We start from the raw sequence: 12,547 nt of genomic DNA, 5'->3' as shown, positions 1-12,547 counted from the left end.
ATGACCATATATCAACCTTTACTGACCATGTGTGGTGCACGACCATGTCTATAGGATGAACAGAGAAGCTGTTAAGCCCCTCTGCTGTCCCAGACCAGAGAGTCATGGAGCGGTCGACGTCTGGTGATGCTGTATGAGGGTGGTCTCTATTTCTCTCTCTCTCTCTCACTCGATGTCTCTTTATTTCTCCGGTGTGAAGGAATAGCTCCAGAGTGGGCCTGGGGGCTGGATTGATCTAGATGAAAAAGCTGGCAAAGGAGAGAGAGAGAAACATTAAGATGAAGAGAACAGAAGATGCATCAAATGTTCTGGACACCCGGATCTGCACACACACACACACCCACACCAAGCACACACACCCACACCATGCACACACACACACCATGCACACACACACACACACACACACACACACCATGCATGCACACACCCACACACACACACACACCATGCACACACACACCATGCACACACACACACACACAGACACACACACACACCATGCACACACACACCATGCACACACACACCATGCACACACACACACACACACACACACACACACACCATGCACATACTCCACACCATGCACACACAGACACACACCATGCACACACTCATACACCATGCACACACACCACACCATGCGCGCACACACCATGCTCACACACCACACCATGCACACACACCACACCATGCACACACACACCATGCACACACACCACACCATACACACACACACACCATGCACACACACCACACCATGCACACACACACCATGCACACACACACCATGCACACACACACACACCATGCACACACACCACATCATGCACACACACCACACCATGCACACACACACACCAGACCATGCACACACATCAGACCATGCACACACACCACACCATGCACACACACACACCATGCACACACACCATGCACACACCCCATGCACACACACAATGCACACACACCACACCATGCACACATACACACACCATGCACACACACACACACACACACACCATGCACCCACACCATGCACACACACCACACCATGCACACACACCACACCATGCACACACACACCATGCACACACACCACACCATACACACACACACCATGCACACACACCACACCATGCACACACACACACACACCATGCACACACACACACCATGCACACACACCACATCATGCACACACACCACACCATGCACACACACACACCAGACCATGCACACACATCAGATCATGCACACACACCACACCATGCACACACACACACCATGCACACACACCATGCACACACACAATGCACACACACCACACCATGCACACATACACACACCATGCACACACACACACACACACACACACACACACACCATGCACCCACACCATGCACATACACACACTATGCACACACACACACACCATGCACACACACTATGCACACACACCACACCATGCACACACACACCATGCACACACCACACCATGCACACACACACACGCATGCACACATTCTGTATACTAATGAACGCACACAAATTAAATGTAAATGAACACTTGAGCACGTGCCTCTAAAGGAGCATTAAAAAGGCACGGTAGCGCTCTGAATGTGGGTCGTGGGTCAACATTGTGGGTGGGCCTTTTCATATGTGATTCAGCTCAGAAGAAAAATACCAGTTTGAGATTTTTTAAGATTATCATGACTCACATCCATGTGAGCGGAAAGAGAAGAACACGGCCTTAGCAGAGCTGATAATCAACTTAACACTGCTGTTTAAAAAGTAATAGATAGTTGATCTCATTTAAGTTCAGTATGTCTTATTCTCAGACAGGCTATGCAGAGATAATGATAAAGAGATAAGAGATAAAGTACTTGGAATGTATTTTTTTGTTCACTGAGACTTCAGTGAAGCGACACCGCCAGTCCAGAGTTTCACTCTTGTAGACAGAAGAGTTCTCTAATAGTGCATATATAATATAAGAACATATTTCTAGTGTCATTGTCATGCCCTTATTACAGTAACATCGTCGTTCACTAGAAATGGTGCTCATGGAGCACAGACCTCCGTCCATGAATGCATGCCCTGTCTCTGTGCATGTGCACATGCATGCGCGCAGGACATGTTTGGTACTGCTGCATTAATTAGGTCGAGAGCTTTATGCGAATTCAAACCCTGTGTCTCTGTGACCTTCCCACACTGAGATATGGCCATTTAAAGCCCCCTATTGACAATGAAATTATTCTTTTTTTAGCTCCTGAGTCCAAATGAATAGAGGACAACGAGCAGCTTGTTGACCCTGGAATCAGCCGTAGTTTTCACGTAATCTTAGTCCAAAATATGAATGGAGGTGAATGGTCGGCTGTGTTTTGGCGGCTCATGGACCCAAACCATCAATCAATCAATCAATCAATCAATCAAAGCTTTATTTGTATAGCGCATTTCATACCCAGAGGCAACACAATGCGCTTTACAGAGAACAAGGGAGGTGGGCATACGACCCACCCCTACATATTCCAAAGGGAAGCAAAAAATCACAAAATTCTTCCCAGACCCCTCTCAACAAGGCGATCCTGGAGTATGTTTGTCTACCGGCTAAGAACATTTATAGAGCAATAAATTACATTAAATTACATTTTCAGAGTAAGAGAGGCTAAAAACATCATAGGAGAGACATGGAAAACACTGGTGTATGTCTGTGTGTGCGTGAGTGTGCCTGGGCCCAGATAGAGGCAGGGGTTGGGGTAGGGTGGGGGTAGGAAAAGGATACGGACCCGGGTTAGGGTGAGGGGATCCGAGCCCAGGACTGGTGTATGTCTGTGTGTGTGTGAGCGTGAGTGTGCCTGGGTCCAGGTAGAGGCAGCGGTCGGGGGTAGGGTGGGGGTGGGAAAAGGATACGGACCCGGGTTAGGGTGAGGGGAAGGGGGACTGAGCCCAGGTCCAGGCCTAAGCCGAATGTGGACTGATGTGTGTCTGTGTGTACGTGTGTGTGTGTTAAATAAATACTACGACATCCACAGCTGACACAGGGGTATCTATCGGATTCAGGGTGGTCTGCGGAAGACAGTGGGGCATCCACTGGACCTGGTTAGAAGGTAGGAGGGAGAGAGAGAGGCACTAGGGGAGGCAGAAAATGGTTAGTAGCATGCTGAGCCATTGAAGCAACACAGATATCAGAACAGAACAAGCCTGTTTCAGGGCAACCAGCTTCTGTACACAACTTGATATACATACAGTGCATAGCAGGATAAACACAGATGTATACAGAGAATTCAGAAAATCCGCGACTCATGCATGGGTGATATTGTTATTCCTCTACTGTCAGGCGATTGCTGCAGATCAAGAGGCCATGGGTGCGGATTGACGTGCACAGCCCGAATGCTCTCGGACTTACGGTGCGGCCTGGCCCGCTGATGACAGCGCCCACTCCACGCGCTGGGCCGGCTGCCTCTGGGTGGTGTAGCCGAACAACAGGACCGCTGTCCGGGCAGGTGAGAGCCTGTGTTGATGGGGTTGTCCCCAAGAACCTGCGCCCAGTAAGATGGGCTGCGACCAGTCTGACTCCGAACTTGATCTTTTCCATGGCTTTGATTAATGCCAGGTCATTGGCGAATAAGACGTTCCAACTAAATGACTTTTTCACTTCCCGTGGGCTTGATTTTATGTTCCTGACCGAGACTTGGTTACACATTGGTGAGTCTATACCATTCTCCGAACTCCTCCCTCCCGACTGTACGTATCTCAGCACCCCTCGGACCACTGGGAAAGGTGGTGGACTTGCGTGTGTTTTCAAGTCCAGCTTTCATTGTCGGCAGATTCCATCTGTCATTTACTCAAGCTTTGAGCTGCAACTCTTTGAACTAAACGCGTCTCCCCTTCTGCTGTGTGCGGTTGTATATCGCCCACCTAAATACAACAAGGATTTTATCCAGGAGTTTGAGAGTTTTCTGTCTGGAACCATGGTGGATTATGATCACGTTATGATTTCGGGTGATATGAACATCCATGTCTGCTGTGAATCCAGTCCTCTGGCCAAAGACTTCCTGGCTCTGACTGATTCCTTCAGCCTCATTCAGTGGGTCTCTGGACCGACGCATAATAAAGGCCACACGCTGGACCTGGTGTTATCGCATGGCCTTACTGTCTGTGTAAATTAAATTTGCGATAACGCCTGTATTTCTGACCACATGCCTGTTCTATTAACTGCTGTTGTCCCATGCGCTGTTGCCCCCTCACGTGCTCCTGTGCGCCGTTTTCGAGTGATAAACTCGGACATCTCAGCGCTTTTCTCGGCAGCTGTCGATGGCTCTACCCCATGGATGTATTAATAGAACTGGATACAGCCACTCCATTCACTGACCGCTATCAACAATGAAGCCCTATTGAACCGCGCCATCTTGGCAAATTTGTAGTCATTTGACCATTTCCGGTGACGTTTGTACTTGCGCAGTTGTGCTTTTCTGGCCTTCCGGTGACTTTTGTACTTGCGCAGTTGTGCTTTTCTGTCCTATGCGCGTCCACGTCCACGGTCAACATTGGTGTTGACCGCTTCTAGCTATCGAATGGCCGACTGGTGTAAGATGGATAGCCTAACGTTAGAGAGATAAATGTAGGCTATGGTTATGTTAATAAAGCTAACAATGATGTTGTAACGTGCATGCAGCACTGCCGATCTGAACGATTGATTCATTATTACCATGGATCGGTATTGGGATTGATCAAGGGCGAATGTGAAATAGCAGCCACGAACTCAGCGGGTTATCCGAGATGCGGTAGCAGCGGCCAAAGCTCCTGCTGGCGGGGAGTGAAGCTTTTCAACTCGCTTGTCACTGGCTCCCTGGAGGAATTTAGCCTGGCTGCAATAACGTTATCGCGAACGGAATGAATACCATCTACTAGCAAGCAAAACATCTTCAGCTATAATTAACCTGTTGAAACTAAGATGCCTGGATGAAAAAATAATTTCTCCAATGGATATATTTTACAAAAACAGGTTCATATGCAAGCCGGTTTTCATTGCTAAATCAAAGCGGAGAGAGCCGGGAACGTGCGTGGACGCGCGTAGGACAGAAAAGCACAACTGCGCAAGTACAAAAGTCACCGGAAATAGCAAAATGACTACAAATCTAGCCAAGATGGCGCGGTTCAATAGGCCTTCACTTTAGATTTCGAATCCTGGGGGCTTGCTCTACCCTCTCGAATGTGGATGGCCTTGGTGCGCTCAGTGTGGATGAGCTCGTGGCGCTGTTTAATTCCACTTGCACCTCTATACTGGACTCTGTCGCCCCCTTGAGGATCAGAAGTCCCAAGACACGTTCTGAACCGTGGATTACTGACTATCCGTGCGCTCAGACGCTCTTGTAGGCGTGCTGAGAGAAAGTGGAAAAAGGATCTCGTTCGGGATTCTGCAGGACTGTGTAATGGAGTTTCAGAGAGCTGTGAAGGCAGCCAAAACCGGATACATTTCCAACCTTGTCTCCAATAACATTGGGAGACCCAAGGTTCTCTTTGACACTCTGGACTCTCTCGTCAACCCTCGGGATATTGCCCCGGTTACCGTCATCTGCTCTCTGTAATGATTTTCTTAATTACTTTGTTGAGAAAATCGTGTATATTCGGTCCGCACCCCCCATTGCTGCCCCTGATCCCTCTGTCTCATCCTCGTGCCCAGCTAGTCTCAATGAATTTAAACTCATATTCCTGACATCACTGTCTGACGTTGTCCACGAGCTGCGGCCTACAAACTGCCCCTCCGACAGTGTTCCCTCTCGCCTTTTAAAAGATGCGTTTGATTCAGTGGGCTCTTTTATTCTTACTCTGGTCCATGCATGTTTTCGTTTTGGAGTCTTTCCAGCCTCCTTTAAACATGATATAGTGCAGCCACTAATCAAAAAGCCTAGTCTTGACCCAACTGTTCTCTCTAATTTTAGGCCCATCTCTAAACTTACTTTTTTGTCCAAAGTACTGGAAAAGATTGTTTCCATTCAGTTGCACTCTTTTTTAGCGATGAATGATGTGTATGAGAAGTTCCAGTCTGGTTTTAGAATTGCTCATAGCACTGAAACGGCTCTCTTAAGGATTTTTAATGATATTATTCTTACTGTCGACTTTGGGTGTGCTGCTATCCTGGTTACACTAGATCTGACCGCGGCCTTTGACACTGTGGACCACAAGACCCTTCTTACCCGCCTTGAACAGTGTGCTGGCATTAAAGGTGCTGCTCTCATGTTCCTACAGTCTTACCTGACTGATAGGAGCTTCTCTGTCCAGCTGGGTGAGTTCTCCTCTAGTGTGGCCCCCCTAACCTGCGGTGTCCCCCAAGGATCCATCTTAGGCCCTTTATTATTTTCTTTATATATGCTGCCCCTGGGTTCCATTCTACGGAAACACAATGTGTCTTTCCACTGCTATGCTGACGATGTCCAACTGTACCTCCCCCTGAAATTGAACTGTAAGAATTCCTTTAAGCCTGTAACATCTGCGCTAAATGACATCAAGACCTGGATGGACTTAAACTTCCTTAGTCTGAATGATGGGAAGACCGAGGTTATTTTGTTTGGTCATAAAGACAGCCATGTTAGCAACCTAGGGCCCCTCGCTGCCAAGAATCGCCCTTTTATTAAAAAGTTGTTTCGGCCCTTCGTAGGCACTCCAGCAGGGTGTTCCAGAGGTTGGGGGCATAGAAACTAAAAGCTGCCTCTCCGTGTTTCTTGGTCCTGGCTTTTGGAACTGTTAAGAGTTCAGTAGCTGAGGATCTGAGTGGTCTGTTGGGCATGTACCTGACAAGCATGTCAGAAATGTATTCTGGTGTGTGACTGTGGAGAGATTTATAGACTAGTAATAGTATTTTAAAGTCTATTCTAGAGTTGACAGGTAACCAGTGTAGTGATTTTAAGGCTGGTGTGATGTGTGCCCTTCGTCTAGTCTTAGTGAGGACTCGTGCTGCAGCATTCTGTATCATTTGTAGCTTAGAGATTGCTTTCTTTGGTAGGCCTGATAGCAGAGCATTGCAGTTACTGCTACTACTGTAGTCCAGCCTGCTTGTGATGAAAGCATGCATTAGTCTTTCGGTGTCAGCCTGAGAGAGAGGGTTGCACCTTGGCAATGTTCCTTAAGTGGTGAAAAGATGTCTTTGTAATATTCTTGATGTGGTTTTCGAAATTAAGATCTGAGTCAAGTATGACACCTAGGTTTTTAGCCTGGCATTTGGTGTCAATTTTCAGAGTTTTTAAATGTGCAGATAGTTTCTCTCTTTCAGCTTTTTCTCCAATGATCAGTACTTCTGTTTTGTCCTGGTTTAGTTGGAGGAAATTATGTGACATCCATACATGTATATCCGTAATACACTTGACAAGGCAGTAAATCAATATGTAGTTACTGGGTGTTACAGAAATATAGAGTTGGGTATCATCTGCCTAGCTATGGTAGCTAATGTTGTGCCTCCTGATGACACTGCCAAAGGGCAGCATGTATAGGCTGAAGAGTATAGGTCCTAGGATCGATCCTTGGGGCACCCCACAGGTCATAGGGATCTTTCCTGAGCTATGGTCACCGAGGGCAATGAAGAAATCACGACCGGTTAGATAGGTCCTAAGCCAATTAAGGACTGGACCGGAGAGGCCAACCCACTTCTCCAGTCTTTTGATGAGGATTGCATGATCTATAGTATCAAAGGCTTCACTCAGGTCCAGGAGGACGAGAACAGAGAGCTCTTTGGAGTCAGCATTAATTCTGAGGTCATTTACAACTTTGACTAATGCCGTCTCTGTGCTATGATGGGCGCGAAAGCCGGACTGGAAAAGGTCAAGGGTAGAACTTGTAGCTAGGAAATCATTAATCTGTTTGAAAACAATCTTTTCCAGAATTTTACTCAAAAAGGGAAGGTTGGAGATTGGTCTAAAATTGCAAAGAACTGAAGTGTCTAAGTTGTTTTTCTGCAGCACGGGTCTCACCAAAGCAGTTTTAAGTATTGGTGGGAAGACACCTGTAGATAGGGAGTCATTAACAATGGCTAAAATGTCATAGGATACAGAGTCAAAAATAGTTTTGAAAAAATCGGTGGGGATGGGACCCAGCAGGCATGTGGAGGATTTGAGTTTGGATACTACTTTTCTCAACATTTCTGTGTCCACCAGTGTAAACAAGCTCATATGTCCATTACATGGAGGAAGAGGATCTGTGAACGGGATGCATGGCCTTTCCTGGGTGATATTCCTCCTAATATTCATAATCTTATCTCTGAAGTAAGCTGCAAATTCCTCACATTTGGAGGTAGAGAGCAGGTTATCTGGTGTTTTTACGGCAGGGTTTATTAGGCTATCAATTGTTGAGAAGAGCACTCTTGAATTATTTCGGTTGATGGAAATAGAGAGATGTTCTTTGAGAATATCGTGGTGGACCTGTAGCTTGGTTTTTCGCCATATACGCTCAGATCTTCTGCAGGTTCTCTTTAGTTGATTTGTTTCCTCATTTCGCCATGGAGCTTTATGATTGGCTGTGATCCTTTTCAGTTTAATAGGTGCTACAGAATCCAAGGCTGCCCTTACTCTGGTGTTAAAGTTGGTTGCTAAGTCTTCAATAGTGCCTGACGGCCCCACTTCTGGAGTTGATAAATTGTTTGTGATCATTATTTCTCTAAAACTATCGGCTACTGCGGAGGTAAGATAACGTTTCTTGATGAAGCGCTCAGTACTACTTTTGACTTTAGGAACCAATGCAGTGAAGAAGATACAGAAATGGTCGGAGAGAGCGAGGTCACTAATAGAGGAGACAGTGATAGTCAGGCCCTTAGTAATCACTAGGTCAAGGGTGTGGCTGCGGTTGTGGGTTGGCTCAGTGATATTTTGGGTAAAATCAATGGAGTTTAGGAGGTTGATAAAGTCCCTGGCTTTTGAGTCCGCCTCAGTATCCACGTGTATGTTGAAATCTCCAATGATGATAATCTTATCATAATTTGTATGGATGATGGACAGGAGTTCTGAAAATTCTGTAGAGAAGGCAGGGCATTGTTTGGGAGGCCTATACACGGTTACTGCCAGAACTGGGGGCTGGCATTTTAAGACAATAGCGTGGTATTCAAAAGAGGTAAAATCATCAAAGGAGATGGTCCTGCAGCTGAGGGCATCTGTAGCTATGGTGGCTGTTCCTCCACCTTTTTTCCCGCTTCTGATAGATTGAAAAAAGCTGTAGTTTGGAGGAGAGGCTTCGATGAGGGCTGCTGGTCCATTTATATTTAGCTAGGTTTCAGTTAGGAACATACAGTCTAATTTACGTTCACATATAAGATCATTAATGAGAAAAGTTTTGCTTGGTAGGGACCTGACATTCAGGATCGCCGTTGAAATAGCTTCCGGAGAAAAGGGCTGGCTCGCCTGACTAGTAGGCCTGGATGGTATATTCACTGGAACGGATATCAGGTTTTTCATATTAGATCCACCTGACTGTTGGTAATAGGGGTGCGGTGGGAGATAATTCGCTGAATGGCATATTCAGGTGGGCAAAATTCGTTTATAGAAATATACCGCTGTACCAGGTCTCAGTGAGGGGCAGGGAATCCAGGTCTATGGTGATGGAGCGCCGGTGAGATGGAGCTGGTCTAGCAGTATCCCTTTAGCCAGATGTGGAGGCTGCGCATCCGGCTGTACTTAACATCACCATATCGAGGAGAGGAAAAGGGTCCTGAGATGACACAGGTCTTTCCAGTCACTGATACAGTGCCGTCACATGGCAGGTAGCTCAAGAGTTCAAGCCTAGGGGGATGCAGAATAAACATTCTAATGCATACTCAGGCTTTGTCTTTTGTTTTCCACTTGTTGAGTGTGTACCTTAATTCTGTTAAGTTTTTGGTTTAGTTTTTTTTTTACCCATTGTGGTGCCCTTAACAAACATTTTGTGGAAACTGATGAAACCTCCACATAGACCTGTGACATTTACTTGCAGCCCTTGTTTGCTTGTCAGTGTGAAACCATCCATGGCTTCTCACATGGCAGGTAGCTCAAGAGTTTAAGCACAGGTGTTTTTTTTTTATTAAAGGCTTAAATTATGGTCTGGGCAAATGCATGAGCACACCCTCATGTATGTGTCATTGTCTCCTCGTCTACTTACTCCTATTATACCTCATGCACACTTCCTCATAGTTTTGTATTGTGGCAACCCAGAGGACAGGGAAGACCACACATGCCAAAATAACATTGGCACACAGACGAGGGAAGCAAGTTCCAGAAAATAGCCAGAGGTTGTCCCTTTAATAAACTTAGTGTTACAAATGAAAGGTCTCACACAAAATCCACACATGACGATGAGCAGTGCTGTCTGCCTCACCCCTCTTCTCCCAGGCTGCTTCTGGCCTGGGTTTTCCAGTTTTTGCTGAAGGGACGTGGCTGATTGCTGAGGCAGGTGTGGACCAGCCCAGGTAGTCATTAAGCTCTCTAACCCACAACCTATGGGGTTCTGGGAACTGTAGTCACACAGCTAGTGGCCACTTTGGGTTGTGAGGGCCCCAGGTTTCCACAGTATTCTATCAAAATCCGATCATGTAAAACAAAATTTGTGCTTACGTACAGTACTTGGACTGAACCAATTATATGACATCCACCCTCAATCTTCAACTTTCAGCAACACACAGCTAAGATTCATTATTTGGCTAGTTAGCAACCGCATTGCATGTCTTGGCTGTTCATATTACATTAGTCATTTAGCTGAAACTTTCATCCAAAGTGACATAATTGCATTTAACATAGGAAGTTAGTGTTATTCACCAGAACTCACAAGTGCATCTCCTTTCTAAACAAGTGACTAAGAGTATAATCTAGTTCTTAAGGTAATGTGCAAAAGTAAATAACTAAAAAAAACAATAGGTGCTTAAGAGAGAAAATCCTGGTAGTACTTCTTGAAGAGGTGAGTTTTGAGCCTATGGCGAAATATGAGCAGCCCTGATGTCGGTGGGCAGTTCACTGTGTGGCCAGGACAGAATAGAGCTGTGACCATGTCACAACCTCAAACCTTGTTCCATCTCCTAACTGTAGCAGTTAACAGGAAAACATATGCCTGCACCAGTTTGTGTATATATGTGTCCACCTAGACCCTCATATATTTGCCATTTGTCTGCTTCCTCCTCTTACTCCACCCAGCCCTGACCCAGTGCATAGTTTCTCATGTATTTGGGAAGGTGGTCAAAAGTGGGCCTTAAGTCACTAAAGGTTGAGAACGCCTTGTGTAGTGTATGAGTCGGGGTGCTTAAGGGTGGGTGACGTGCAGGTTTGCCAGGAGTAGCAGGTAATGGGGAGTCCTGCCCCAGAGATGGAGATCCAGGTCGGGAGGGGGAGGTACGGCCCGGTCCTCCGTCCATTTTGGTTCTCTGTGTGGGCCCCAGAGGTGGACATCTAGGGAAGGTCCTGCCCTGGAGGTGTACCTCCAGATTTCAAGCCTGCCTGGTCCTCCATCCAAGTAACCAGACTTCCAGCCTGCCTGGTCCTCAATCCAGTCTGGTTCCAGAGATCCGGAGGTGGACTCATCCCTGGAGCTCTGGTTGTGTGGATCTCCCCAGAGTCGAGGCCAACCATGCAGTTCACTAGCAGCCTGTGGAGGCTATGTTCAGATCAATTCATTAAAAGTCAAAACAGCATGTGAGCTCTAGATCAGGATGGTCTAACCAGGCTAAGACTGTACATCGCTGCTCAATTTTTTATGAAACATTTGGGGTCGGGGATAAATAGTAGGGGATGAATAAATAGTAAATAGTAGGGGAGAGTGGGGTAGGTTGTCACACTTTTTACTCTAAGTTGAATTTCTCACCAAGTATGAGCCCAAAAGATTTCCTTTCAACATGTGATGGTAGCCTGGGATGTTAGGTAGAAATGGAACTAATTTGCTCTACCATAGCTTATTCTGATGAAAAGATATGAACTGTCTACGACCGTTGTAATTGTCAGAACAGCCGTTTACAGCCTGCGCTCTAGCCCAAAAAGTTCAACTTTTTTCAACTGCAAAAAAAAAGCCTAGAGCTCACGGCGCTACAGCGCTAAAACACAGCTCTCGTCTCTATAGCACCCTAGAGCTCATTACCCATTATAAGCAATGAGAAAACAGCGCCAGCTCTAAAATACAGCTCCCTGGTGGACACGCACCCTAGACTCTAAGATCACTTGGTTCTAAGTTCACTAAAAGTGAAAATATAGGGACTTCCTTATTTAGCATAAATTATGCAAATTATCTAGAAGCGAAATTATAGTCACTTCCAGTTTTTAGTGATTCATTAGCATATTATGGTAGCCTAATTATTCAAATTGCTCAACATGCAACTCTTAGCAACCAAGCTTAATCTGATAATCGTAGATTACATTTTAATAGGAAACAACAGTGTTTAATATAGGCTATATAGGAGTTTCCAGTAGATGAACGGCCCACACGTGACATCCTCAGCAGAGCCCTCTGCTCTCGCGCCCCTCCTCTCGTCTACTGGACTGATCACATGACAGTCTGCGGAGGGTCATGTGACCGAGGGAAAACTTCCGTTCAGATTGTGCAACGCGGC

General features: G+C 46.2%; 1 pseudogene across 1 annotated transcript; it reads left to right on the top strand.

Annotated features, from left to right (window-relative positions):
• Window positions 1–621: 621 nt before the first annotated feature.
• On the top strand, window positions 622–5,591 carry LOC311329966 (annotated as a pseudogene). The gene is made up of 2 exons: window positions 622–1,164; window positions 5,380–5,591. The product of its transcript is annotated as an uncharacterized misc_RNA (transcript).
• The last annotated feature ends 6,956 nt before the right edge of the window (window positions 5,592–12,547 follow it).

Source organism: Borostomias antarcticus, assembly GCF_949987555.1.
Source record: "Borostomias antarcticus genome assembly, chromosome: 1".
NCBI classification, from domain to species: Eukaryota; Metazoa; Chordata; class Actinopteri; order Stomiiformes; family Stomiidae; genus Borostomias; species Borostomias antarcticus.
This window is presented reverse-complemented; position numbering and strand designations above follow the sequence as displayed.